The sequence below is a fragment of the Pleuronectes platessa genome, chromosome 5 (genome assembly GCF_947347685.1).
Source record: "Pleuronectes platessa chromosome 5, fPlePla1.1, whole genome shotgun sequence".
NCBI classification, from domain to species: domain Eukaryota; kingdom Metazoa; phylum Chordata; class Actinopteri; order Pleuronectiformes; family Pleuronectidae; genus Pleuronectes; species Pleuronectes platessa.
In genome coordinates, this window is record NC_070630.1 from 29,780,935 (window position 1) to 29,808,890 (window position 27,956).

Sequence of the window (27,956 nt, forward strand, 5' to 3'; positions counted from 1 at the left end):
CTAACTAGGGCTACGTTGTAGCACTAACGGGCCCGAGTACAGGCAATTTCAAGTCTGTTGCGGACGGGGAAGAGAGAGCGATCGATGACCAAGCGCACGTCTCTGCCTTGCGTGCGTTTTAAGCTCTGCAGCAAGAATAAACGCTTCACTTCCTGTAGCCAGCAGGTGGCGCTATGATTTTAAGTCATGGTGTCTTTGTAGATGTCATCAGGTCGCGACTCTTGTGTTATGTGTATAGTTTGGACTCGATTGGACAAAATATGTCCAAGATACAGGAGCCTGTGTTTTGATGGCGTTTAATCAAACTTTGAGGCCACGCCACGGTCACACCGTCTGAGTAGAAATGTATCTTTTAATAACTTTTTATCTCCATCTTGTTGTGATGACACTCATCTCAAATTTAAGTTGATGTGATGAAAGCCCTACCACAAGTGCATCAAAGTAAAAGTGTGGAATATGGGCAAAATGGCCTCCAAATTCAAAATGGCGGGCTTCCTGTGTGGTGTAGCCTATCTGTTCAAGAGACTTATTTCAAAGTCATGAAAAGACACATGTCCCTATGTATTTTTGTAGATGTAGACCAATCGTAGTGCCGGGGCTGCCATTTAGGGGGCGCTAGTCGGTTATTTTGCCACGCCCATTCCTTAAATCCATCTGAATATCTTGGAGGGGGGGGGCTGTTGATACACATATGTAGTTTGGGGGAGATGGACCCATAAACACGGAAGTTAAAGCGTTTTCGTGTGTCATGGCGAGCTGATTGGACGCCCCGCCAGAGTCAGACGGTGTGTCAGAAAGTTGTTTCTTTGATAACTTTTTATCTCCATATTGTTGTGATGACACTCATCTAAATTTTTTGTTGATCTGATGAAAGCTCTCCGAGAAGTACATCAAAATAGAACATGTACCAAAAACAAGACATTTCCTGCTGCCACCAGGGGGCGCTGTCATTTTAAGTCAAGATTTTTGTGTTGTTGTCTTCAGGTCGCGACTCTTGTCTTACATGTGTAGTTTGGAGTCCATGGGACCAAATATGTCTGAGATATAGAAGCTCGTGTTTTGATGGCGTTTCGTCACACTTTGACGCCCCGCCACAGTCAGACGGTGTGGCGAAAAGTTTTTTCTTTGATAACTTTAGATCTTCATTTTGTTGTGAAGACAGTCGTCTAAATTTTAAGTTGATCTGATGAAAGCTCTACGAGAAGTGTATTAAAGTAAAAAATTATGGAATATGACCAAAATAGTCACTAAATCAAAAATGGCGGGCTTCCTGTTGCGTTTTTCATAATGCTCCAAGAGGCTTTTTTGTACATCTGGTGATGATACACAACTGTCTTCAATTTCGTGAGGATCAGTGAATGCTAAATGAGGTGCATCTCCGTAAATGAGGGGGTCTCCGTTGGTGGCGCTGTTGAGCCATTTTGCCACGCCCATTTCCAAATACCCCAGAATACGTAAATTTTCACGACTTTCTAACTTACTGCAAACTTTTACAACTTTTTGAGCATGGTAAAGCCCTCAAAAAGCCAATTCATTAACGACACAGCAAAATAATAATAACTAGGGCTACGTTGTAGCACTAACGGGCCCGAGCACAGGCAATTTCAAGTCTGTTGCGGTCGGGGAAGAGAGAACGATCGATGACCAAGCACATGTCTCTGCCTTGTGCGCGTTTTAAGCTCTGCAGCAACAATAAACGCTTCACTTCCTGTAGCCAGCAGGTGGCGCTAGGATTTTAAGTCATGGTGTCCTTGTAGATGTCATCAGATCGCGACTCTTGTCTTACATGTCTAGTTTGGAGTTGATTGGACCAAATATGTCCAAGATACAGACGCTCGTGTTTTGATGGCATGTGATCAGACTTTGACTCCACGCCATGGTCAGAGTATGGTGTTTTCCTATTTTGTAGCAGGTAAAAATACCAGTTAAATGTCAACAGTTGTCTTTATTGTCGTTCTGTTATTTAATAAATGCAACAAACTATAGTTTTTATATATATTGTATAACTATATATATATATATGTATATATATAACTTTATAACCTGTGTTATCAAATATGTTGTGCGGCTCCAGACAGATTTAAATTGGGGGAAGAGGGGACGAAATGGCTTTTTCAATAGTTACATTTTGTGTCTTGATCAAACCATGGTGTTACACTGACCTCTGGTGCCTTAATATTGGCACTACAGGTGTAATTCAATATTAAGTCACTAGAGAGCAGTGTTGGACCATTAACTACAGACATGGTGTTTTCATTTTGTTTATCAAATTATAAGCCTCACCACGGTCACACAGATTGATGAAAAGTTTAAATTTTGATAACTTTAGATCTTCATCTTGTTTTGTACACATGCATCAAATTTTTACGTTGATTTGATGAAGGCCCTACGAGAAGTGAGTCAAACTGTAAGACATAGAAAAACAAGACATTTGGTGTTGCCACCAGGGGACGCTGTGATTTTAAGTCACGATTTCTGTACCGATGTCTTCAGGTCGCGACTCTTGTCTTATGTGTATAGTTTGGACTCGATTGGACAAAATATGTCCAAGATACAGGAGCCTGTGTTTTGATGGCGTTTAATCAAACTTTGAGGCCACACCACGGTCAGACGGTTTTGCTAAAACTTAATCCTTCAATAACTTTAGATCTCCATTTTGTTGTGATGACGATCGTCTAAATTGTAAGTTGATTTGATGAAAGCTGTAGGAGGAGTACTTAAAAGAAAAAATATCGAATATGACCAAAATGGCCACTAAAGTCAAACTGGCGGGCTTCCTGTTGCGTTATTCATAATGCACTGATGGACTTTTTTGTGCATCTAGTCATGATACACAATAGTCTTTGTTTTTTTTGATGATCGCTGAATGCTAAATGAGGGGCTTTTCCGTAGGTGGCGCTATTGAGCGGTTTTGACACACCCGTTCCCAAATACTTCAGAATACGTAAACTTGCGCACATTTCTAATTTACTGTACACTTTAGAAACTTTTTGAGCACGTTAAAGCCCTCAAAAAGCCAATTCACTGAGCGAAGAAAAATAATAATAACTAGGGCTACGTTGTAGCACTAACGGGCCCGAGCACAGGCAATTTCAAGTCTGTTGCGGTCGGGGAAGAGAGAGCGATCGATGACCAAGCGCACGTCTCTGCCTTGCGTGCGTTTTAAGCTCTGCAGCAAGAATAAACGCTTCACTTCCTGTAGCCAGCAGGTGGCGCTAGGATTTTAAGTCATGGTGTCCTTGTAGATGTCATCAGATCGCGACTCTTGTCTTACATGTCTAGTTTGGAGTTGATTGGACCAAATATGTCCAAGATACAGACGCTCGTGTTTTGATGGCATGTGATCAGACTTTGACTCCACGCCATGGTCAGAGTATGGTGTTTTCCTATTTTGTAGCAGGTAAAAATACCAGTTAAATGTCAACAGTTGTCTTTATTGTCGTTCTGTTATTTAATAAATGCAACAAACTATAGTTTTTATATATATTGTATAACTATATATATATATATGTATATATATAACTTTATAACCTGTGTTATCAAATATGTTGTGCGGCTCCAGACAGATTTAAATTGGGGGAAGAGGGGACGAAATGGCTTTTTCAATAGTTACATTTTGTGTCTTGATCAAACCATGGTGTTACACTGACCTCTGGTGCCTTAATATTGGCACTACAGGTGTAATTCAATATTAAGTCACTAGAGAGCAGTGTTGGACCATTAACTACAGACATGGTGTTTTCATTTTGTTTATCAAATTTATAAGCCTCACCACGGTCACACAGATTGATGAAAAGTTTAAATTTTGATAACTTTAGATCTTCATCTTGTTTTGTACACATGCATCAAATTTTTACGTTGATTTGATGAAGGCCCTACGAGAAGTGAGTCAAACTGTAAGACATAGAAAAACAAGACATTTGCTGTTGCCACCAGGGGACGCTGTGATTTTAAGTCACGATTTCTGTACCGATGTCTTCAGGTCGCGACTCTTGTCTTATGTGTATAGTTTGGACTCGATTGGACAAAATATGTCCAAGATACAGGAGCCTGTGTTTTGATGGCGTTTAATCAAACTTTGAGGCCACACCACGGTCAGACGGTTTTGCTAAAACTTAATCGTTCAATAACTTTAGATCTCCATTTTGTTGTGATGACGATCGTCTAAATTGTAAGTTGATTTGATGAAAGCTGTAGGAGGAGTACTTAAAAGAAAAAATATCGAATATGACCAAAATGGCCACTAAAGTCAAACTGGCGGGCTTCCTGTTGCGTTATTCATAATGCACTGATGGACTTTTTTGTGCATCTAGTCATGATACACAATAGTCTTTGTTTTTTTTGATGATCGCTGAATGCTAAATGAGGGGCTTTTCCGTAGGTGGCGCTATTGAGCGGTTTTGACACACCCGTTCCCAAATACTTCAGAATACGTAAACTTGCGCACATTTCTAATTTACTGTACACTTTAGAAACTTTTTGAGCACGTTAAAGCCCTCAAAAAGCCAATTCACTGAGCGAAGAAAAATAATAATAACTAGGGCTACGTTGTAGCACTAACGGGCCCGAGCACAGGCAATTTCTATTCTGTTGCGGTCGGTGAAGAGAGAACGTTCAATGACCAAGCGCTCGTCTCTGCGTTGCATGCGTTTGTGCACTGCGGCAAGGATTATTGCTTCACTTCCTGTAGCCAGCAGGAGGCTCTATGAACTAGAGGTAAGTAACCTTGAAACCATACAACCAAACCTATTGCTTTAACTATCACCATATACTTACATGCCTCAAGGCTTTTTTAATATAAAATTGTTATAAAAGTTAGTTTATTTAACACGTCTAATGAACACATTGAAGCAAGTTAACTGCAGAGTCGTATGTTTGGCTGTGACTTTGTTTTATTTTAATAAGTTAATATCAATACGCTACATGTGTAAGTTGCATGTGATAATAACTATGTTTCACCATTATTCTGATACAGGCTGATATATCCACCATTACTATTTTCACATCGTTAATTTAGTCTGTCATGGAGTTGTAGAGTCAATTAGACAGTATAGATAAGTTTATAATGTCCACACATCAGTGTTGTAAACACTTCTCCAGTTAATTATATAATTATGTTTTCACACTGAGGGAAGTGGAGAGACTTGATGTGGACTGTTATCAACAGCTCTGTGGGAGATCATCACCTTGAATATTACAGATGAGGTAGAAAGACATTTTATCTGTGTACAATGTTGTATTTCTTTCTCACGTTTTATCAAAAGCGATTTAAAGTATGTGCATTTAACCATTAGTATACAAACCCAGAGCCCAGTACATCGGTTCTATCTGAAATATGTGGTGCTTCATACACAACACAAAACATTCATAACAGTGTGCTTCTGCTCCTCATTAATGCAGCTCCTGATGTCCTCAGCAGCAACATGGTGGAGATTTGCAGCTTCATGCTGGTCAACTGGAAGACAACTGATTAAGATTAAGAGATTAAGATTAAGATCCATTTATTCGTCCCAAACACATGCACAGACATGCAAAGGCACACTCATGCAGGTAGGGAAATTTAATCTCTGCTTTTTACCCATCTGGTGCAGGACACACAGAGCAGTGAGCGACCATGTACGGCGCTCACGGAGCAGATGTTGGGGGAGTGAGGTGCCTTGCTCAGGGGCACTAGAGAGGGTAGGGAGACTCTTGGATTTTTGGACAGATCAATCCAGGTTTGTCTTTTGTTGTCTCTCCGTGGAGTCGAACCGGAGACGAACCGGAGACGAACCAGAGACCTTCTCTGCCCATAGTCCAAGTTTCTGCCCTCTACACATCACTCCATACGTTGCTCCCTTAACTACAGATGGCCTGCGAATGTCATGGAGTTTTACAGTGAATTAGACAGTTTAGATATGATTTTAATCTCCACACATCAGTGTTGTAAACAGTTCTCAAATTAATTATATAATTATGTTTTCACACTGAGGGAAGTGGAGAGACTTGATGTGGACTGTTATCAATAGCTCTGTGGGAGATTATCACCTTGAATATTACAGATGAGGTAGAAAGACATTTTATCTATTTTTACAATGTTGTATTTCTTTCAGTACTTTTATCAAAAGCGACTTAAAATATGTGCATTTAACCATTAGGATACAAACCCAGACCACAGTACAACGGTTCTATCTGAAATCTGTTGTGCTTCATACACAACTCAAAACATTCTTTAACAGTGCGTTTCTTCTCTTTATAGATGAGGAACTGCAGCACCTGACGTCGTCAGCAGCAACATGGTGGTCAACACGTGGACGACTGCATCATCATCAGAAGCTACACAACACTTCTAAATTCCTCCCTTAAATAAAGATGGCCTGCAACTGTTTGGTGGTGGCAGTCATTGCTAAGTGGCATGGATAAGAATTCATTTCTATCTTCATTATGGTTGGTTAAAATAATAAAAACTTATAACAACAATGTGTATCTTTTGCTTTCTGATTTGATACACTTTAGATAAGAACCCAGTGTTTAATATTTCTGCTTTGCCATAAGAGACAAAACATGGTCAATTGGTCATCACAGCTGTGTCCTTCAGGCTCGTCCGTCCCTAATAAAATGAGAGGAAACATAAAAATAATCAGATCATAATCATTTCATCTTAGGAAATAGGTAGTGTACATCATTTTCAAATTCTCTATGAACACTGTCTGTTCTAGTAAAGTTCACGGCTATAATGTATTTATATTTAACAAAATAATTCAGGGAAGTCTGCCTGAGATTAACGATGTAAACACTAGTAGACACGGTTATTTTTCACTGTAACACGTGACAGGACATCAACACTGTGACTGAATAAAGAGCCTTAGGATACGTAGTGCTCCTTTGCACAGCTGCTCTTACAATGTGTAGCAAGTGCTAAATCTCCATTAGTATAATAGTAATGAAAATCACCCTTCACATAATTGAACATATATTTTCCATGTGAACCGCTTTAACACAGTTCAATTCCGGAGCAAAATGTAACTTATACAGTATTTATTAGAGTTACATATGAACAAAGTGTGTATTCTTATTTTCGGTGGATATTCAACTATGTATTTGATCATGCTTTTGGATTAAAACGTGCACTACCATGACAATGAATGTTTAGTATGGAGCTATTTCACATTAAAAGTATTGCATTATAATTTAACACATTATGTATTATGTGCAATACTTTGTAAGTAATGAAAACAGGTCTGTACCTGGAGTCAGTGTTCAGTCTGGTTGGATTCAAGTTGTGTCTCACGCTGGACATCCTAGAGGAACATTGAACACAAATACACAGATATGTTAAGTCATACATGTGCCATGTTATCTGCTTAACAGACTTTTACATGGTAATAATAAAATATTAATTCAAAGTTAATCAGATCATAATCATTTCAGCTTAGGAAATAGGTAGTGCATATTAGCCTACAATTCTGTATGACACTGTCTGTTCTAGTAAAGTTACAAGGCTATGATTTACTCATATTTAACAAAAGAATTCAGTGAAGTCTGTCTGAGATTAACGATTTAAATACTGAAGGTGGGAGACACGGTTACTTTTCACTGTAACACGTTACAACACTACTCTGAAGAAAGAGCTTTAGGACACGTAATGCTCCTTTGAACAGCTGCTCTTGCAATGCAGATGTGACTTTAAACACTCAGGTTTCTCAGGTTTCAGTTAGCATCGCTAGCCCGCTAGCGAAACTAACTTACAAGCCGACACACAGTCTCCTGTCTCAGAGTCATCCGCATAAAGTAACGCTTATATCTGCTGGGTGGACCCGCTCATGTCGTTTCATGTCGGTGTTTGTCGGTAATAACCCCAATCGAATCGAAGAACAGTTACTGCACCCATTCGAAGATATTGTTAGCTTGCTTGTTAGCGAGCTAGTTAGCCTCCGGCGCTAGCGAAAATGAAGCCGACACACAGTCTCTTGTCTCAGAGTCATCCTTATAAACGAACGCTTATCTCTGCTTGGTGGACCTGCGTTCATGGCGGTTGTTTCGGTAACAGCTGGCATTCGCATCGAACCCGTTGATATACACTGAGCTGGTATGTAGCTCCCGGATTAGCGTCCCGTAGCTATCACGGCTGATTCAAAGGCACCCTGCGAATCACATCGAAATAAAATACTTAACGTGACTTACCACAGAAACGGAGGCGCAGACATCATTACCGTGACCGTCAGGAGAAGGAGCAGAACATCAAAGTGTGTAATTTACCGGGTATGTGGGTGTAAGCCATTTCATGAGGCGTTCACGTGTAACTGGTGAAAGCCGAACTCACAACACACAGCACAGCTTACACTGTGACGTCACGTGAATTTCAAACATCTATATCGCTTAAACAAGGGAGTTAAAATAAAATACACCCCCCTCAGAGTTGTCATGAAGGAAGAACTTAGCGATTGAGACTAAAACCAAAGTTTGAGCAATGCTGTAAAAGGTTTAATTCTCCTCTAAAGTTGGCCACCCTGTAAACACAGTCTGTTAATGCATAGATAACACAAAGCATGGTCTGACACTGCCATCTAGTGACTAAATATTGCAGCACATCTGCCAGATATAGATGTTTTCATTCCTCAAACTGGAAGCCACACCACGGTCACACAGTATTATGAAAAGTTGCAATTTCGTTAACTTTAGATCTTCATCTTGTTTTGAACACATGCATCAAATTTTTACGTTGATTTAATGAAGGCCCTACGAGTAGTGAATCAAACTATAACACATAGAAAAACAAGACATTTGCTGTTGCCACCAGGGGACGCTGTGATTTTAAGTCACGATTTCTGTACCGATGTCTTCAGGTCGCGACTCTTGTCTTATGTGTATAGTTTGGACTCGATTGGACAAAATATGTCCAAGATACAGGAGCCCGTGTTTTGATGGCGTTTAATCAAACTTTGAGGCCACACCACGGTCAGACGGTTTTGCTAAAACTTAATCCTTCAATAACTTTAGATCTCCATTTTGTTGTGATGACGATCGTCTAAATTGTAAGTTGATTTGATGAAAGCTGTAGGAGGAGTACTTAAAACAAAAAATATCGAATATGACCAAAATGGCCACTAAAGTCAAACTGGCGGGCTTCCTGTTGCGTTATTCATAATGCACTGATGGACTTTTTTGTGCATCTAGTCATGATACACAATAGTCTTTGTTTTTTTTGAAGATCGGTGAATGCTAAATGAGGGGCTTTTCCGTAGGTGGCGCTCTTGAGCCATTTTGCCACGCCCTTTTCAAAATACTCCAGAATACGTAAATTTTCGCCGCCTTCGAATTTACTGCAAACTCCTACAACTTTTTGAGCACATTAAAGCCCTCAAAAAGCCAAGTCATTTAAGCTAAGAAAAATAATAATAATAATAATAATAATAATCATTTCAATTTCAATAGGGCCTCCCACCGATTTCGGTGCTCGGGCCCTAACTAGGGCTACGTTGTAGCACTTGCGGGCCCGAGCACCCGCACGTTGAAGCCTGTTGCGGTCGGTGGAGAGAGCGATCGATGACCAAGCGCACATCATCGATCGAGCATGCACTTCTCCACGTTAAATGCGTTTTGCGCTCTGCGGCAGTAGGTTTGCCAGTAGGTGGCGCCATCACTATTATTACGCACAGACATATATATCTGTTCATGTAGGCGCTCTGATGTAGCGTGAGCAATTTTGTGTCAATCGGACAATGTTAACACAACTTAATTTTCACACTGATCAGTAGGTGGCGCTATGACCCTGAACTAATATTTATATGTGGAGCTGTTCAGATCAGTATTGTGATCATAGGTCAGTAGTTTGGAGCCGGTTGGATAATGCAGAGTGGATTAACAAAGTACTTCCTGTTTCCTGGCGAATCAGTAGGTGGCGCTATGACACTGAGGAAATATTGACACATAGAGCTGTTCAGGCTTGTACTCTTATCATGTGACAGAAGTTTGGTAGTGATAGGACAATGCACAGTGGACTTATGAAAACATCGTGTCCTTTGGCGAAGGATGATCCTTCGCCGCACCTCAACGTTTAAATGGTTTGAGGAAATGTCACAATTCTGACCTTGATTCAATGACTTGACTGAGCTCATTTGAGCTGTATATCTTAAAGCAGCCAAGAGCAGTTCATCAAAGTATAAAACATGACACTTCCTGTTACCACCAGGGGGCGCTGTGATTTCAAGTCATTATTTCTGTGTAGATGTCATCAAGCCGGAGTTCTTGTCTTGCATGTCTAGTTTGGACTTGATTGGATCATGTATGTTCCAGATACAGATGCTCGTGTTTTGATGGCGTGTAACCAAACTTTAACGCCACGCAACGGTCACACGGTGTGAACGGAAAAAAAATCCCTAAATCAGTTTTTATCTCAATCTTGTTGTGATGACACTCATCTGAATTTGAAGTTGATCTGATGAAAGCTCTACGAGAAGTAAATCAAAGTAAAAATGTGGAATAGGGCCAAAATGGCCCCTAAATCCAAAATGGCGGGCTTCCTGTTTAGGCTAGCATATCTATCCTAGAGACTTATTTGTTTGTTATGAAAAGACACATGCCCAAATCGATTTTTGTAAATGTCGGCCAATCGTAGTGCCGGGGCTGCCCGTTAGGGGGCGCTAGTCAGTTATTTAGCCACGCCCATTCCTTAAAACCATATGAAAATCTTCAGGGGGGGGATGTTGTTGCACACATGTAGTTTGAGTGAGATAGAACCATGAACACTGAAGTTAAAGCAATTTCGTGTTTCACGGCGAGGTGATGAACTTTGATGCCACGCCATTAATATGGCGTTTGACGAAAAGTCACAGTTATCTTATGCCTTCATTATCAATGTCTTGAGACCCATTTGGTACAGTTTGACATGGTTGAGGTCAGTGGATGAGGAGGAATACATCCAAGTGTAAGACAAGCAAAAAACAAGACATTTCCTGGTTCCACCAGGGGGCGCTGTGATTTTGAGTCATTATTTCTGTGTAGATGTCCTCAGGCCGGGACTCTTGTCCTACATGTCTAGTTTGGACTTGATTGGACCATGTATGTTCGAGATACAGATGCACGTGTTTTGATGGCGTGGAACCAAATTTTGACTTCACGCCACGGTCACACGAAGTGACGGAAAAAAATGCCGTTGATCATTTTTTTTCTCAATCTTGTTGTGATGACACCCGTCTAATTTTTAAGTTGATCTGATGAAAGCTCTACGACAAGTACATTAAAGTAAAAATGTGGAATTTGGCCAAAATGGCCACTAAATCCAAAATGGCGGGCTTCCTGTTGCATTTTTCATAATGCTCCAATAGACTTTTTTCTATGATTAGTCACGTTACACCAGTGTCTAGATTTTGGTGAAAATCGCTTATGTGGAAACCTAGGGGCTGGTTCCAGGGGGCGCTGTTGAGCCATTTTGCCACGCCCATTTCCAAATACTCCAGAATACGTACATTTTCACCACTCTCTAATTTACTGGAAAGTTTAAAAACTTTTTGAGCACGTTGAAGCCCTCAAAAAGCCAATTCATTGTTCGGAGAATAATAAGAATAACTAGGGCTACGTTGTAGCACTAACGGGCCCGAGCACAGGCAATTTCAAGTCTGTTGCGGTCGGGGAAGAGAGAGCGATCGATGACCAAGCGCACGTCTCTGCCTTGCTTGCGTTTTAAGCTCTGCAGCAAGAATAAACGCTTCACTTCCTGTAGCCAGCAGGTGGCGCTAGGATTTTAAGTCATGGTGTCTTTGTAGATGTCATCAGGTCGCGACTCTTGTCTTACATGTCTAGTTTGGAGTTGATTGGACCAAATATGTCCAAGATACAGACACTCGTGTTTTGATGGCGTGTGATCAGACTTTGACTCCACGCCATGGTCAGAGTTTGGTGTTTTCCTATTTTGTAACAGGTAAAAATAGCAGTTAAATGTCAACAGTTGTCTTTATTGTCGTTCTATTATTTAATAAATGCAACAAACTATAGTTTTTATATATATATATATAACTTTATAACCTGTGTTATCAATAATGTTGTGCGGCACCAGACAGCTTTAAATTGGGGGAAGAGTGGTCAAGCACAGGCAATTTCAAGTCTGTTGCGGTCGGGGAAGAGAGAACGATCGATGACCAAGCGCATGTCTCTGCCTTGCGTGCGTTTTAAGCTCTGCAGCAACAATAAACGCTTCACTTCCTGTAGCCAGCAGGTGGCGCTAGGATTTTAAGTCATGATGTCTGTGTAGATGTCATCAGGTCGCGACCCTTGTCTTACATGTCTAGTTTGGAGTTGATTGGACCAAATATGTCCAAGATACAGACACTCGTGTTTTGATGGCGTGTGATCAGACTTTGACTCCACGCCATGGTCAGAGTTTGGTGTTTTCCTATTTTGTAACAGGTAAAAATAGCAGTTAAATGTCAACAGTTGTCTTTATTGTCGTTCTATTATTTAATAAATGCAACAAACTATAGTTTTTATATATATATATATAACTTTATAACCTGTGTTATCAATAATGTTGTGCGGCACCAGACAGCTTTAAATTGGGGGAAGAGTGGTCAAGCACAGGCAATTTCAAGTCTGTTGCGGTCGGGGAAGAGAGAACGATCGATGACCAAGCGCATGTCTCTGCCTTGCGTGCGTTTTAAGCTCTGCAGCAACAATAAACGCTTCACTTCCTGTAGCCAGCAGGTGGCGCTAGGATTTTAAGTCATGATGTCTTTGTAGATGTCATCAGGTCGCGACCCTTGTCTTACATGTCTAGTTTGGAGTTGATTGGACCAAATATGTCCAAGATACAGACACTCGTGTTTTGATGGCGTGTGATCAGACTTTGACTCCACGCCATGGTTAGAGTTTGGTGTTTTCCTATTTTGTAACAGGTAAAAATAGCAGTTAAATGTCAACAGTTGTCTTTATTGTCGTTCTATTATTTAATAAATGCAACAAACTATAGTTTTTATATATATTGTATGACTATATATATATATATATATATATATATATATATATATATATATATATAACTTTATAACCAGTGTTATCAAATATGTTGTGTGGCACCAGACAGCTTTAAATTGGGGGAAGAGTGGTCGAGCACAGGCAATTTCAAGTCTGTTGCGGTCGGGGGAGAGAGAACGATCGATGACCAAGCGCATGTCTCTGCCTTGCGTGCGTTTTAAGCTCTGCAGCAACAATAAACGCTTCACTTCCTATAGCCAGTGGCGCTAGGATTTTAAGTCATGATGTCTTTGTAGATGTCATCAGGTCGCGACCCTTGTCTTACATGTCTAGTTTGGAGTTGATTGGACCAAATATGTCCAAGATACAGACACTCGTGTTTTGATGGCGTGTGATCAGACTTTGACTCCACGCCATGGTCAGAGTTTGGTGTTTTCCTATTTTGTAACAGGTAAAAATAGCAGTTAAATGTCAACAGTTGTCTTTATTGTCGTTCTATTATTTAATAAATGCAACAAACTATAGTTTTTATATATATTGCATGACTATATATATATATATATATATATATAACTTTATAACCTGTGTTATCAAATATGTTGTGCGGCAACAGACAGCTTTAAATTGGGGGAAGAGTGGAGGAAATAGTAAAGGTTGCCTACCCCTGCCTTAGGTGACACAATTTGTGCCTTGGTCAAACCATGATCCTACACTGCCCTCTAGTGACTTAATATTGCGGTACAAGTAGGTTGTGCCGGCAATATAAAGCCACTAGAGGTCAGTATAAGACCATGAAACACATACATGGTTGAAATGAAAACAGGTCTTTTCATTTTGCACATCAAGATTTTAAGCCTCACCACGGTCACACGGATTGATGAAAAGTTTAAATTTTGATAACTTTAGATCTTCATCTTGTTTTGTAGAGTCTCATCTAATTTTTAAGTTGATCTGATGAAAGCTCTCCGAGTAGTACATAAAAACATAACACGTCTTAAAAACAAGACATTTCCTGTTGCCACCAGGGGGCGCTGTGATTGTAAGTCACAATTTCTGCAGTGATGTCTTCTGGTCGCGACTCTTGTCGTATGTGTCTAGTTTGGACTCAATTGGACAAACTATGTCTGAAATATGGAAGCTTGTGTTTTGATGGCGTTTCATCAAACTTTAACGCCACACCACGGTCAGACGGTTTTGCTAAAACGTAATCCTTCAATAACTTTAGATCTCCAATTTGTTGTGATGACGATCGTCTAAATTTGAAGTTGATCTGATGAAAGCTGTACGACAAGTACATCAAAGAAAAAATATGGAATATGACCAAAATGGCCACTAAAGTCAAACTGGCGGGCTTCCTGTTGCGTTATTCATAATGCACTGATGGACTTTTTTGTGCATCTAGTCATGATACAAAATAGTCTTTGTTTTTTTTGAAGATCGGTGAATGCTAAATGAGGGGCTTTTCCGTAGGTGGCGCTCTTGAGCCATTTTGCCACGCCCTTTTCAAAATACTCCAGAATACGTAAATTTTCGCCGCCTTCGAATTTACTGCAAACTCCTACAACTTTTTGAGCACATTAAAGCCCTCAAAAAGCCAATTCATTTAAGCTAAGAAAAATAATAATAATAATAATAATAATAATCATTTCAATTTCAATAGGGCCTCCCACCGATTTCGGTGCTCGGGCCCTAATAATAATCTTTTCAATTTCAATAGGTCCTCTCACCGATTTCGGTGCTCGGGCCCTAATAATAATCTTTTCAATTTCAATAGGTCCTCTCACCGATTTCGGTGCTCGGGCCCTAACAACTAGGGCTACGTTGTAGCACTTGCGGGCCCGAGCACCCGCACGTTGAAGCCTGTTGCGGTCGGTGGAGAGAGCGATCGATGACCAAGCGCACATCATCGATCAAGCATGCACTTCTCCACGTTGCATGCGTTTTGCGCTCTGCGGCAGTAGGTTTGCCAGTAGGTGGCGCCATCACTATTATTACGCACAGACATATATATCTGTTCATGTAGGCGCTCTGATGTAGCGTGAGCAATTTTGTGTCAATTGGACAATGTTAACACAACTTAATTTTCACACTGATCAGTAGGTGGCGCTATGACCCTGATCTAATATTTATATGTGGAGCTGTTCAGATCAGTATTGTGATCATAGGTCAGTAGTTTGGAGCCGGTTGGATAATGCAGAGTGGATTAACAAAGTACTTCCTGTTTCCTGGCGAATCAGTAGGTGGCGCTATGACACTGAGGAAATATTGACACATAGAGCTGTTCAGGCTTGGACTCTGACCATGTGACAGAAGTTTTGTAGTGATAGGACAATGCACAGTGGAGTTATGATAACATCGTGTCCTTTGGCGAAGGAAAATCCTTCGCCGCACATCAATGTTTACACGGTTTGAGGAAACGTCACAATTCTGACCATGATCTAATGACTTGACTGATCTGATTTGAGCTGTATATTGTAAATCAGCCAGGAGCAGTTCATCAAAGTATAAAACATGTCACTTCCTGTAGCCACCAGGGGGCGCTGTAATTTCAAGTCATAATTTCTGTGTAGATGTCATCAGGATGGCACCCTTGTCTTACATGTCTAGTTTGGACTCGATTGGACAATGTATGTCCGAGATACAGAACCTCGTGTTTTGATGGCGTTTAATCAAACTCAAGACGCCACGCCACGGTCACACGGTGTGACAAAAGGTCAATCTCTTAATCACTTTTTATCTCCATCTTGTTGTGATGGCACTGATCTTAATTTGAAGTTAATCTGATGAAAGCCCTGGGACAAGTGCATCAAGTAAAAATGTGGAATATGGAAAAAAAATGGCCACTTAATCCAAAATGGCGGCCTCCCTGTTTGGTCAAGCATACCTATCCAAGATATTTTTTTGTTTGTTATGAAACGACACATGTCCCGATAGATTTGTATAAATGTCGGCCATTGTAGTGCCGGGGTTGCCCTATAGGGGGCGCTGGTCAGTTTTTTTGCCACGCCCATTTCTTAAAACCATATGAATATCTTCAGGGGGGGGCTGTTGTTACACACATGTAGTTTGAGAGAGATAGAATCATGAACACTGAAGTTACAGCAATTTCGTGTTTCACGGCGAGTTGATGAACTTTAATGCCACGCCATTCATATGGCGTTTGACGAAAAGTCACGGTAATCTTATGTCTTCATTGTCAATGTCTTGGGACCCATTTGATACAGTTTGACATGGTTGAGGTCAGTGGATGAGGAGAAATTCATCCAAGTGTAAGACAAGCAAAAAACAAGACATTTCCTGTTGCCACCAGGGGGCGCTGCGGTTTTAAGTCATCATTTATGCATAGATGTCATCAGGCGGGGACTATTGTCTTACATGTCTAGTTTGGACTTGATTGGAACATGTATGTCCGAGATACAGATGCCCGTGTTTTGATGGCGTGTAACCAATTTTTAACGCCATGCCACGGTCACACGGTGTGATAAAAAAAAAATCCCTCAATCACTTTTTATCTCCATCTTGTTGTGATGACACTCATCTGAATTTGAAGTTGATCTGATGAAAGCCCTGGGACAAGTACGTAAAAGTAAAAATGTGGGATATTGCCAAAATGGCCACTAAAAGCAAAATGGCGGACTTCCTGTTGCGTTTTTCATAATGCTCCATGAGACTTTTTTTCATGACTGGTCACGATACACCTATATCCAGATTTTGATGAAAATCCGTTATGTGGAAACCTAAGGGCTGGTTCCAGGGGGCGCTGTAGAGCCATTTTGCCACGCCCAATTCCAATTACTCCAGAATACTAAAATATCCGCAGACCTTGAATTTCCTGCAAAGTTTCATAACTTTTTGAGCATGTCTAGACCCTGAAAAAGCCCCCCAAAGGGAAATAATAATAATAACTAGGGCTACGTTGTAGCACTTGCGGGCCCGAGCACCCGCACGTTGAAGCCTGTTGCGGTCGGTGGAGAGAGCGATCGATGACCAAGCGCACATCATCGATCGAGCATGCACTTCTCCACGTTAAATGCGTTTTGCGCTCTGCGGCAGTAGGTTTGCCAGTAGGTGGCGCCATCACTATTATTACGCACAGACATATATATCTGTTCATGTAGGCGCTCTGATGTAGCGTGAGCAGTTTTGTGTCAATTGGACAATGTTAACACAACTTAATTTTCACACTGATCAGTAGGTGGCGCTATGACCCTGAACTAATATTTATATGTGGAGCTGTTCAGATCAGTATTGTGATCATAGGTCAGTAGTTTGGAGCCGGTTGGATAATGCAGAGTGGATTAACAAAGTACTTCCTGTTTCCTGGCAAATCAGTAGGTGGCGCTATGACACTGAGGAAATATTGACACATAGAGCTGTTCAGGCTTGTACTCTTATCATGTGACAGAAGTTTGGTAGTGATAGGACAATGCACAGTGGACTTATGAAAACATCGTGTCCTTTGGCGAAGGATGATCCTTCGCCGCACCTCAACGTTTAAATGGTTTGAGGAAATGTCACAATTCTGACCTTGATTCAATGACTTGACTGAGCTCATTTGAGCTGTATATCTTAAAGCAGCAAGGAGCAGTTCATCAAAGTATAAAACATGTCACTTCATGTTGCCACCAGGGGGCGCTGTGATTTCAAGTCATAATTTCTGTGTAGATGTCATCAAGCCGGAACTCTTGTCTTGCATGTCTAGTTTGGACTTGATTGGACAATGTATGTTCGAGATACAGATGCTCGTGTTTTGATGGCGTGTTACCAAACTTTAACGCCACGCCACGGTCACACGGTGTGAAGGGAAAAAAATCCCTTAATCAGTTTTTATCTCAATCTTGTTGTGATGACACTCATCTGAATTTGAAGTTGATCTGATGAAAGCTCTACGACAAGTAAATCAAAGTAAAAATGTTGAATAGGGCCAAAATGGCCACTAAATCCAAAATGGCGGGCTTCCTGTTTAGTCTAGCATATCTATCCAAGAGACTTATTTGTTTGTTATGAAAAGACACATGCCCAAATCGATTTTTGTACATGTCGGCCAAGCGTAGTGCCGGGGCTGCCCGTTAGGGGGCGCTAGTCAGTTATTTTGCCACGCCCATTCCTTAAAACCATATGAAAATCTTCAGGGGGGGGATGTTGTTGCACACATGTAGTTTGAGTGAGATAGAACCATGAACACTGAAGTTAAAGCAATTTCGTGTTTCACGGCGAGGTGATGAACTTTGATGCCACGCCATTAATATGGCGTTTGACGAAAAGTCACAGTTATCTTATGCCTTCATTATCAATGTCTTGAGACCCATTTGGTACAGTTTGACATGGTTGAGGTCAGTGGATGAGGAGGAATACATCCAAGTGTAAGACAAGCAAAAAACAAGACATTTCCTGGTGCCACCAGGGGACGCTGTGATTTTAAGTCATTATTTCTGTGTAGATGTCATCAGGCCGGGACTCTTCTCTTACATGTCTAGTTTGGACTTGATTGGACCATGTATGTTCGAGATACAGATGCACGTGTTTTGATGGCGTGGAACCAAATTTTGACTTCACGCCACGGTCACACGAAGTGACGGAAAAAAATGCCGTTGATCATTTTTTTTCTCAATCTTGTTGTGATGACACCCGTCTAATTTTTAAGTTGATCTGATGAAAGCTCTACGACAAGTACATTAAAGTAAAAATGTGGAATTTGGCCAAAATGGCCACTAAATCCAAAATGGCGGGCTTCCTGTTGCATTTTTCATAATGCTCCAATAGACTTTTTTCTATGATTAGTCACGTTACACCAGTGTCTAGATTTTGGGGAAAATCGCTTATGTGGAAACCTAGGGGCTGGTTCCAGGGGGCGCTGTTGAGCCATTTTGCCACGCCCAATTCAAATTACTCCAGAATACTAAATTGTCCGCAGACCTTGAATTTCCTGCAAAGTTTCACAACTTTTTGAGCATGTCTAGACCCTGAAAAAGCCCCCGAAAGGGAAATAATAATAACTAGGGCTACGTTGTAGCACTTGCGGGCCCGAGCACCCGCACGTTGAAGCCTGTTGCGGTCGGTGGAGAGAGCGATCGATGACCAAGCGCACATCATCGATCGAGCATGCACTTCTCCACGTTAAATGCGTTTTGCGCTCTGCGGCAGTAGGTTTGCCAGTAGGTGGCGCCATCACTATTATTACGCACAGACATATATATCTGTTCATGTAGGCGCTCTGATGTAGCGTGAGCAATTTTGTGTCAATTGGACAATGTTAACACAACTTAATTTTCACACTGATCAGTAGGTGGCGCTATGACCCTGAACTAATATTTATATGTGGAGCTGTTCAGATCAGTATTGTGATCATAGGTCAGTAGTTTGGAGCCGGTTGGATAATGCAGAGTGGATTAACAAAGTACTTCCTGTTTCCTGGTGAATCAGTAGGTGGCGCTATGACACTGAGGAAATATTGACACATAGAGCTGTTCAGGCTTGTACTCTTATCATGTGACAGAAGTTTGGTAGTGATAGGACAATGCACAGTGGACTTATGAAAACATCGTGTCCTTTGGCGAAGGATGATCCTTCGCCGCACATCAATGTTTACACGGTTTGAGGAAACGTCACAATTCTGACCATGATCTAATGACTTGACTGATCTGATTTGAGCTGTATATTGTAAATCAGCCAGGAGCAGTTCATCAAAGTATAAAACATGTCACTTCCTGTAGCCACCAGGGGGCGCTGTAATTTCAAGTCATAATTTCTGTGTAGATGTCATCAGGATGGCACCCTTGTCTTACATGTCTAGTTTGGACTCGATTGGACAATGTATGTCCGAGATACAGAACCTCGTGTTTTGATGGCGTTTAATCAAACTCAAGACGCCACGCCACGGTCACACGGTGTGACGAAAGGTCAATCTCTTAATCACTTTTTATCTCCATCTTGTTGTGATGGCACTGATCTTAATTTGAAGTTAATCTGATGAAAGCCCTGGGACAAGTGCATCAAGTAAAAATGTGGAATATGGAAAAAAAATGGCCACTTAATCCAAAATGGCGGCCTCCCTGTTTGGTCAAGCATACCTATCCAAGATATTTTTTTGTTTGTTATGAAACGACACATGTCCCGATAGATTTGTATAAATGTCGGCCATCGTAGTGCCGGGGTTGCCCTATAGGGGGCGCTGGTCAGTTTTTTTGCCACGCCCATTTCTTAAAACCATATGAATATCTTCAGGGGGGGGCTGTTGTTACACACATGTAGTTTGAGAGAGATAGAATCATGAACACTGAAGTTACAGCAATTTCGTGTTTCACGGCGAGTTGATGAACTTTAATGCCACGCCATTCATATGGCGTTTGACGAAAAGTCACGGTAATCTTATGTCTTCATTGTCAATGTCTTGGGACCCATTTGATACAGTTTGACATGGTTGAGGTCAGTGGATGAGGAGAAATTCATCCAAGTGTAAGACAAGCAAAAAACAAGACATTTCCTGTTGCCACCAGGGGGCGCTGCGGTTTTAAGTCATCATTTATGCATAGATGTCATCAGGCGGGGACTATTGTCTTACATGTCTAGTTTGGACTTGATTGGAACATGTATGTCCGAGATACAGATGCCCGTGTTTTGATGGCGTGTAACCAATTTTTAACGCCATGCCACGGTCACACGGTGTGATAAAAAAAAAATCCCTCAATCATTTTTTATCTCCATCTTGTTGTGATGACACTCATCTGAATTTGAAGTTGATCTGATGAAAGCCCTGGGACAAGTACGTAAAAGTAAAAATGTGGGATATTGCCAAAATGGCCACTAAAAGCAAAATGGCGGACTTCCTGTTGCGTTTTTCATAATGCTCCATGAGACTTTTTTTCATGACTGGTCACGATACACCTATATCCAGATTTTGATGAAAATCCGTTATGTGGAAACCTAGGGGCTGGTTCCAGGGGGCGCTGTAGAGCCATTTTGCCACGCCCAATTCCAATTACTCCAGAATACTAAAATATCCGCAAACCTTGAATTTCCTGCAAAGTTTCATAACTTTTTGAGCATATCTAGACCCTGAAAAAGCCCCCCAAAGGGAAATAATAATAATAATAATAATAATAATAATAATAATAATAATAATAATAATAAAAATCCTTACAGATTCAATAGGGCCTCTCACCATTCGGTGCTCGGGCCCTAATAAAAATCCTTACAGATTCAATAGGGCCTCTCACCATTCGGTGCTCGGGCCCTAATAATAATAATAATAATAATAATAATAATAATAATAATAATAATAAAAATCCTTACAGATTCAATAGGGCCTCTCACCATTCGGTGCTCGGGCCCTAATAATAATAAAAATCCTTACAGATTCAATAGGGCCTCTCACCATTCGGTGCTCGGGCCCTAATAATAAGAATAATGCCTACAATTTCAATAGGGCCTCTCACCATTCGGTGCTCGGGCCCTAACTAGGGCTACGTTGTAGCACTAACGGGCCCGAGCACAGGCAATTTCAAGTCTGTTGCGGTCGGGGAAGAGAGAGCGATCGATGACCAAGCGGACGTCTCTGCCTTGCGTGCGTTTTAAGCTCTGCAGCAAGAATAAACGCTTCACTTCCTGTAGCCAGCAGGTGGCGCTATGATTTTAAGTCATGGTGTCTTTGTAGATGTCATCAGGTCGCGACTCTTGTCTTACATGTCTAGTTTGGAGTCGATGGGACCAAATATGTCTAAGATATAGAAGCTTGTGTTTTCATGGCGTTCATCACAATTTGCCGCCACGCCACGGTCAGACGGTGTGTCAGAAAGTTGTTTCTTTGATAACTTTTTATCTCCATATTGTTGTGATGACACTCATCTAAATTTTTTGTTGATCTGATGAAAGCTCTCCGAGAAGTACATCAAAATAGAACATGTACCAAAAACAAGACATTTCCTGCTGCCACCAGGGGGCGCTGTCATTTTAAGTCAAGATTTTTGTGTTGTTGTCTTCAGGTCGCGACTCTTGTCTTACATGTGTAGTTTGGAGTCCATGGGACCAAATATGTCTGAGATATAGAAGCTCGTGTTTTGATGGCGTTTCGTCACACTTTGACGCCCCGCCACAGTCAGACGGTGTGGCGAAAAGTTTTTTCTTTGATAACTTTAGATCTTCATTTTGTTGTGATGACAGTCGTCTAAATTTTAAGTTGATCTGATGAAAGCTCTACGAGAAGTGCATTAAAGTAAAAAATTATGGAATATGACCAAAATAGTCACTAAATCAAAAATGGCGGGCTTCCTGTTGCGTTTTTCATAATGCTCCAAGAGGCTTTTTTGTACATCTGGTGATGATACACAACTGTCTTCAATTTCGTGAGGATCAGTGAATGCTAAATGAGGTGCATCTCCGTAAATGAGGGGGTCTCCGTTGGTGGCGCTGTTGAGCCATTTTGCCACGCCCATTTCCAAATACCCCAGAATACGTAAATTTTCACGACTTTCTAACTTACTGCAAACTTTTACAACTTTTTGAGCATGGTAAAGCCCTCAAAAAGCCAATTCATTAACGACACAGCAAAATAATAATAATAGGAATAATAATAATCATTTCAATTTCAATAGGTCCTCTCACCGATTTCGGTGCTCGGGCCCTAACTAGGGCTACGTTGTAGCACTAACGGGCCCGAGCACAGGCAATTTCAAGTCTGTTGCGGTCGGGGAAGAGAGAGCGATCGATGACCAAGCGCACGTCTCTGCCTTGCGTGCGTTTTAAGCTCTGCAGCAAGAATAAACGCTTCACTTCCTGTAGCCAGCAGGTGGCGCTATGATTTTAAGTCATGGTGTCTTTGTAGATGTCATCAGGTCGCGACTCTTGTCTTACATGTCTAGTTTGGAGTCGATGGGACCAAATATGTCTAAGATATAGAAGCTTGTGTTTTCATGGCGTTCATCACACTTTGCCGCCACGCCACGGTCAGACGGTGTGTCAGAAAGTTGTTTCTTTGATAACTTTTTATCTCCATATTGTTGTGATGACACTCATCTAAATTTGTTGTTGATCTGATGAAAGCTCTACGAGAAGTACATAAAAATAGAACATGTACCAAAAACAAGACATTTCCTGCTGCCACCAGGGGGCGCTGTCATTTTAAGTCAAGATTTTTTTGTTGTTGTCTTCAGGTCGCGACTCTTGTCTTACATGTGTAGTTTGGAGTCCATGGGACCAAATATGTCTGAGATATAGAAGCTCGTGTTTTGATGGCGTTTCGTCACACTTTGACGCCCCGCCACAGTCAGACGGTGTGGCGAAAAGTTTTTTCTTTGATAACTTTAGATCTTCATTTTGTTGTGATGACAGTCGTCTAAATTGTAAGTCGATCTGATGAAAGCTCTACGAGAAGTGCATTAAAGTAAAAAATTATGGAATATGACCAAAATAGTCACTAAATCAAAAATGGCGGGCTTCCTGTTGCGTTTTTCATAATGCTCCAAGAGGCTTTTTTGTACATCTGGTGATGATACACAACTGTCTTCAATTTCGTGAGGATCAGTGAATGCTAAATGAGGTGCATCTCCGTAAATGAGGGGCTCTCCGTTGGTGGCGCTGTTGAGCCATTTTGCCACGCCCATTTCCAAATACCCCAGAATACGTAAATTTTCACGACTTTCTAACTTACTGCAAACTTTTACAACTTTTTGAGCATGGTAAAGCCCTCAAAAAGCCAATTCATTAACGACACAGCAAAATAATAATAACTAGGGCTACGTTGTAGCACTAACGGGCCCGAGCACAGGCAATTTCAAGTCTGTTGCGGTCGGGGAAGAGAGAGCGATCGATGACCAAGCGCACGTCTCTGCCTTGCGTGCGTTTTAAGCTCTGCAGCAAGAATAAACGCTTCACTTCCTGTAGCCAGCAGGTGGCGCTATGATTTTAAGTCATGGTGTCTTTGTAGATGTCATCAGGTCGCGACTCTTGTCTTACATGTCTAGTTTGGAGTCGATGGGACCAAATATGTCTAAGATATAGAAGCTTGTGTTTTCATGGCGTTCATCACACTTTGCCGCCACGCCACGGTCAGACGGTGTGTCAGAAAGTGGTTTCTTTGATAACTTTTTATCTCCATATTGTTGTGATGACACTCATCTACATTTTTTGTTGATCTGATGAAAGCTCTCCGAGAAGTACATAAAAATAGAACATGTACCAAAAACAAGACATTTCCTGCTGCCACCAGGGGGCGCTGTCATTTTAAGTCAAGATTTTTGTGTTGTTGTCTTACATGTGTAGTTTGGAGTCCATGGGACCAAATATGTCTGAGATATAGAAGCTCGTGTTTTGATGGCGTTTCGTCACACTTTGACGCCCCGCCACAGTCAGACGGTGTGGCGAAAAGTTTTTTCTTTGATAACTTTAGATCTTCATTTTGTTGTGATGACAGTCGTCTAAATTGTAAGTCGATCTGATGAAAGCTCTACGAGAAGTGCATTAAAGTAAAAAATTATGGAATATGACCAAAATAGTCACTAAATCAAAAATGGCGGGCTTCCTGTTGCGTTTTTCATAATGCTCCAAGAGGCTTTTTTGTACATCTGGTGATGATACACAACTGTCTTCAATTTCGTGAGGATCAGTGAATGCTAAATGAGGTGCATCTCCGTAAATGAGGGGCTCTCCGTTGGTGGCGCTGTTGAGCCATTTTGCCACGCCCATTTCCAAATACCCCAGAATACGTAAATTTTCACGACTTTCTAACTTACTGCAAACTTTTACAACTTTTTGAGCATGGTAAAGCCCTCAAAAAGCCAATTCATTAACGACACAGCAAAATAATAATAACTAGGGCTACGTTGTAGCACTAACGGGCCCGAGCACAGGCAATTTCAAGTCTGTTGCGGTCGGGGAAGAGAGAGCGATCGATGACCAAGCGCACGTCTCTGCCTTGCGTGCGTTTTAAGCTCTGCAGCAAGAATAAACGCTTCACTTCCTGTAGCCAGCAGGTGGCGCTATGATTTTAAGTCATGGTGTCTTTGTAGATGTCATCAGGTCGCGACTCTTGTCTTACATGTCTAGTTTGGAGTCGATGGGACCAAATATGTCTAAGATATAGAAGCTTGTGTTTTCATGGCGTTCATCACACTTTGCCGCCACGCCACGGTCAGACGGTGTGTCAGAAAGTTGTTTCTTTGATAACTTTTTATCTCCATATTGTTGTGATGACACTCATCTAAATTTTTTGTTGATCTGATGAAAGCTCTCCGAGAAGTACATAAAAATAGAACATGTACCAAAAACAAGACATTTCCTGCTGCCACCAGGGGGCGCTGTCATTTTAAGTCAAGATTTTTTTGTTGTTGTCTTCAGGTCGCGACTCTTGTCTTACATGTGTAGTTTGGAGTCCATGGGACCAAATATGTCTGAGATATAGAAGCTCGTGTTTTGATGGCGTTTCGTCACACTTTGACGCCCCGCCACAGTCAGACGTTGTGGCGAAAAGTTTTTTCTTTGATAACTTTAGATCTTCATTTTGTTGTGATGACAGTCGTCTAAATTTTAAGTCGATCTGATGAAAGCTCTACGAGAAGTGCATTAAAGTAAAAAATTATGGAATATGACCAAAATAGTCACTAAATCAAAAATGGCGGGCTTCCTGTTGCGTTTTTCATAATGCTCCAAGAGGCTTTTTTGTACATCTGGTGATGATACACAACTGTCTTCAATTTCGTGAGGATCAGTGAATGCTAAATGAGGTGCATCTCCGTAAATGAGGGGCTCTCCGTTGGTGGCGCTGTTGAGCCATTTTGCCACGCCCATTTCCAAATACCCCAGAATACGTAAATTTTCACGACTTTCTAACTTACTGCAAACTTTTACAACTTTTTGAGCATGGTAAAGCCCTCAAAAAGCCAATTCATTAACGACACAGCAAAATAATAATAACTAGGGCTACGTTGTAGCACTAACGGGCCCGAGCACAGGCAATTTCAAGTCTGTTGCGGTCGGGGAAGAGAGAGCGATCGATGACCAAGCGCACGTCTCTGCCTTGCGTGCGTTTTAAGCTCTGCAGCAAGAATAAACGCTTCACTTCCTGTAGCCAGCAGGTGGCGCTATGATTTTAAGTCATGGTGTCTTTGTAGATGTCATCAGGTCGCGACTCTTGTCTTACATGTCTAGTTTGGAGTCGATGGGACCAAATATGTCTAAGATATAGAAGCTTGTGTTTTCATGGCGTTCATCACAATTTGCCGCCACGCCACGGTCAGACGGTGTGTCAGAAAGTTGTTTCTTTGATAACTTTTTATCTCCATATTGTTGTGATGACACTCATCTAAATTTTTTGTTGATCTGATGAAAGCTCTCCGAGAAGTACATAAAAATAGAACATGTACCAAAAACAAGACATTTCCTGCTGCCACCAGGGGGCGCTGTCATTTTAAGTCAAGATTTTTGTGTTGTTGTCTTCAGGTCGCGACTCTTGTCTTACATGTGTAGTTTGGAGTCCATGGGACCAAATATGTCTGAGATATAGAAGCTCGTGTTTTGATGGCGTTTCGTCACACTTTGACGCCCCGCCACAGTCAGACGGTGTGGCGAAAAGTTTTTTCTTTGATAACTTTAGATCTTCATTTTGTTGTGATGACAGTCGTCTAAATTTTAAGTTGATCTGATGAAAGCTCTACGAGAAGTACATTAAAGTAAAAAATTATGGAATATGACCAAAATAGTCACTAAATCAAAAATGGCGGGCTTCCTGTTGCGTTTTTCATAATGCTCCAAGAGGCTTTTTTGTACATCTGGTGATGATACACAACTGTCTTCAATTTCGTGAGGATCAGTGAATGCTAAATGAGGTGCATCTCCGTAAATGAGGGGCTCTCCGTTGGTGGCGCTGTTGAGCCATTTTGCCACGCCCATTTCCAAATACCCCAGAATACGTAAATTTTCACGACTTTCTAACTTACTGCAAACTTTTACAACTTTTTGAGCATGGTAAAGCCCTCAAAAAGCCAATTCATTAACGACACAGCAAAATAATAATAACTAGGGCTACGTTGTAGCACTAACGGGCCCGAGCACAGGCAATTTCAAGTCTGTTGCGGTCGGGGAAGAGAGAGCGATCGATGACCAAGCGCACGTCTCTGCCTTGCGTGCGTTTTAAGCTCTGCAGCAAGAATAAACGCTTCACTTCCTGTAGCCAGCAGGTGGCGCTAGGATTTTAAGTCATGGTGTCCTTGTAGATGTCATCAGATCGCGACTCTTGTCTTACATGTCTAGTTTGGAGTTGATTGGACCAAATATGTCCAAGATACAGACGCTCGTGTTTTGATGGCATGTGATCAGACTTTGACTCCACGCCATGGTCAGAGTATGGTGTTTTCCTATTTTTTAGCAGGTAAAAATACCAGTTAAATGTCAACAGTTGTCTTTATTGTCGTTCTGTTATTTAATAAATGCACCAAACTATAGTTTTTATATATATTGTATAACTATATATATATATATGTATATATATAACTTTATAACCTGTGTTATCAAATATGTTGTGCGGCTCCAGACAGATTTAAATTGGGGGAAGAGGGGACGAAATGGCTTTTTCAATAGTTACATTTTGTGTCTTGATCAAACCATGGTGTTACACTGACCTCTGGTGCCTTAATATTGGCACTACAGGTGTAATTCAATATTAAGTCACTAGAGAGCAGTGTTGGACCATTAACTACAGACATGGTGTTTTCATTTTGTTTATCAAATTTATAAGCCTCACCACGGTCACACAGATTGATGAAAAGTTTAAATTTTGATAACTTTAGATCTTCATCTTGTTTTGTACACATGCATCAAATTTTTACGTTGATTTGATGAAGGCCCTACGAGAAGTGAGTCAAACTGTAAGACATAGAAAAACAAGACATTTGCTGTTGCCACCTGGGGACGCTGTGATTTTAAGTCACGATTTCTGTACCGATGTCTTCAGGTCGCGACTCTTGTCTTATGTGTATAGTTTGGACTCGATTGGACAAAATATGTCCAAGATACAGGAG

General features: G+C 41.2%; 1 protein-coding gene and 1 long non-coding RNA gene across 2 annotated transcripts in view; one reads left to right on the forward strand and one right to left on the reverse strand.

The window, feature by feature from the left end:
• The window catches only part of kcnj13 (potassium inwardly rectifying channel subfamily J member 13), a 97,025-nt gene that overhangs the window by 29,808 nt on the left and 39,261 nt on the right, over positions 1–27,956 (forward strand). The gene's annotated exons all lie outside the window — the stretch shown is intronic.
• Positions 5,888–7,929, reverse strand: LOC128440591 (uncharacterized). Its single transcript, XR_008338542.1, has 2 exons — positions 7,227–7,929; positions 5,888–6,589 (listed from the first exon to the last, which is right to left on the reverse strand). It is a non-coding gene; the product is annotated as an uncharacterized LOC128440591 (long non-coding RNA).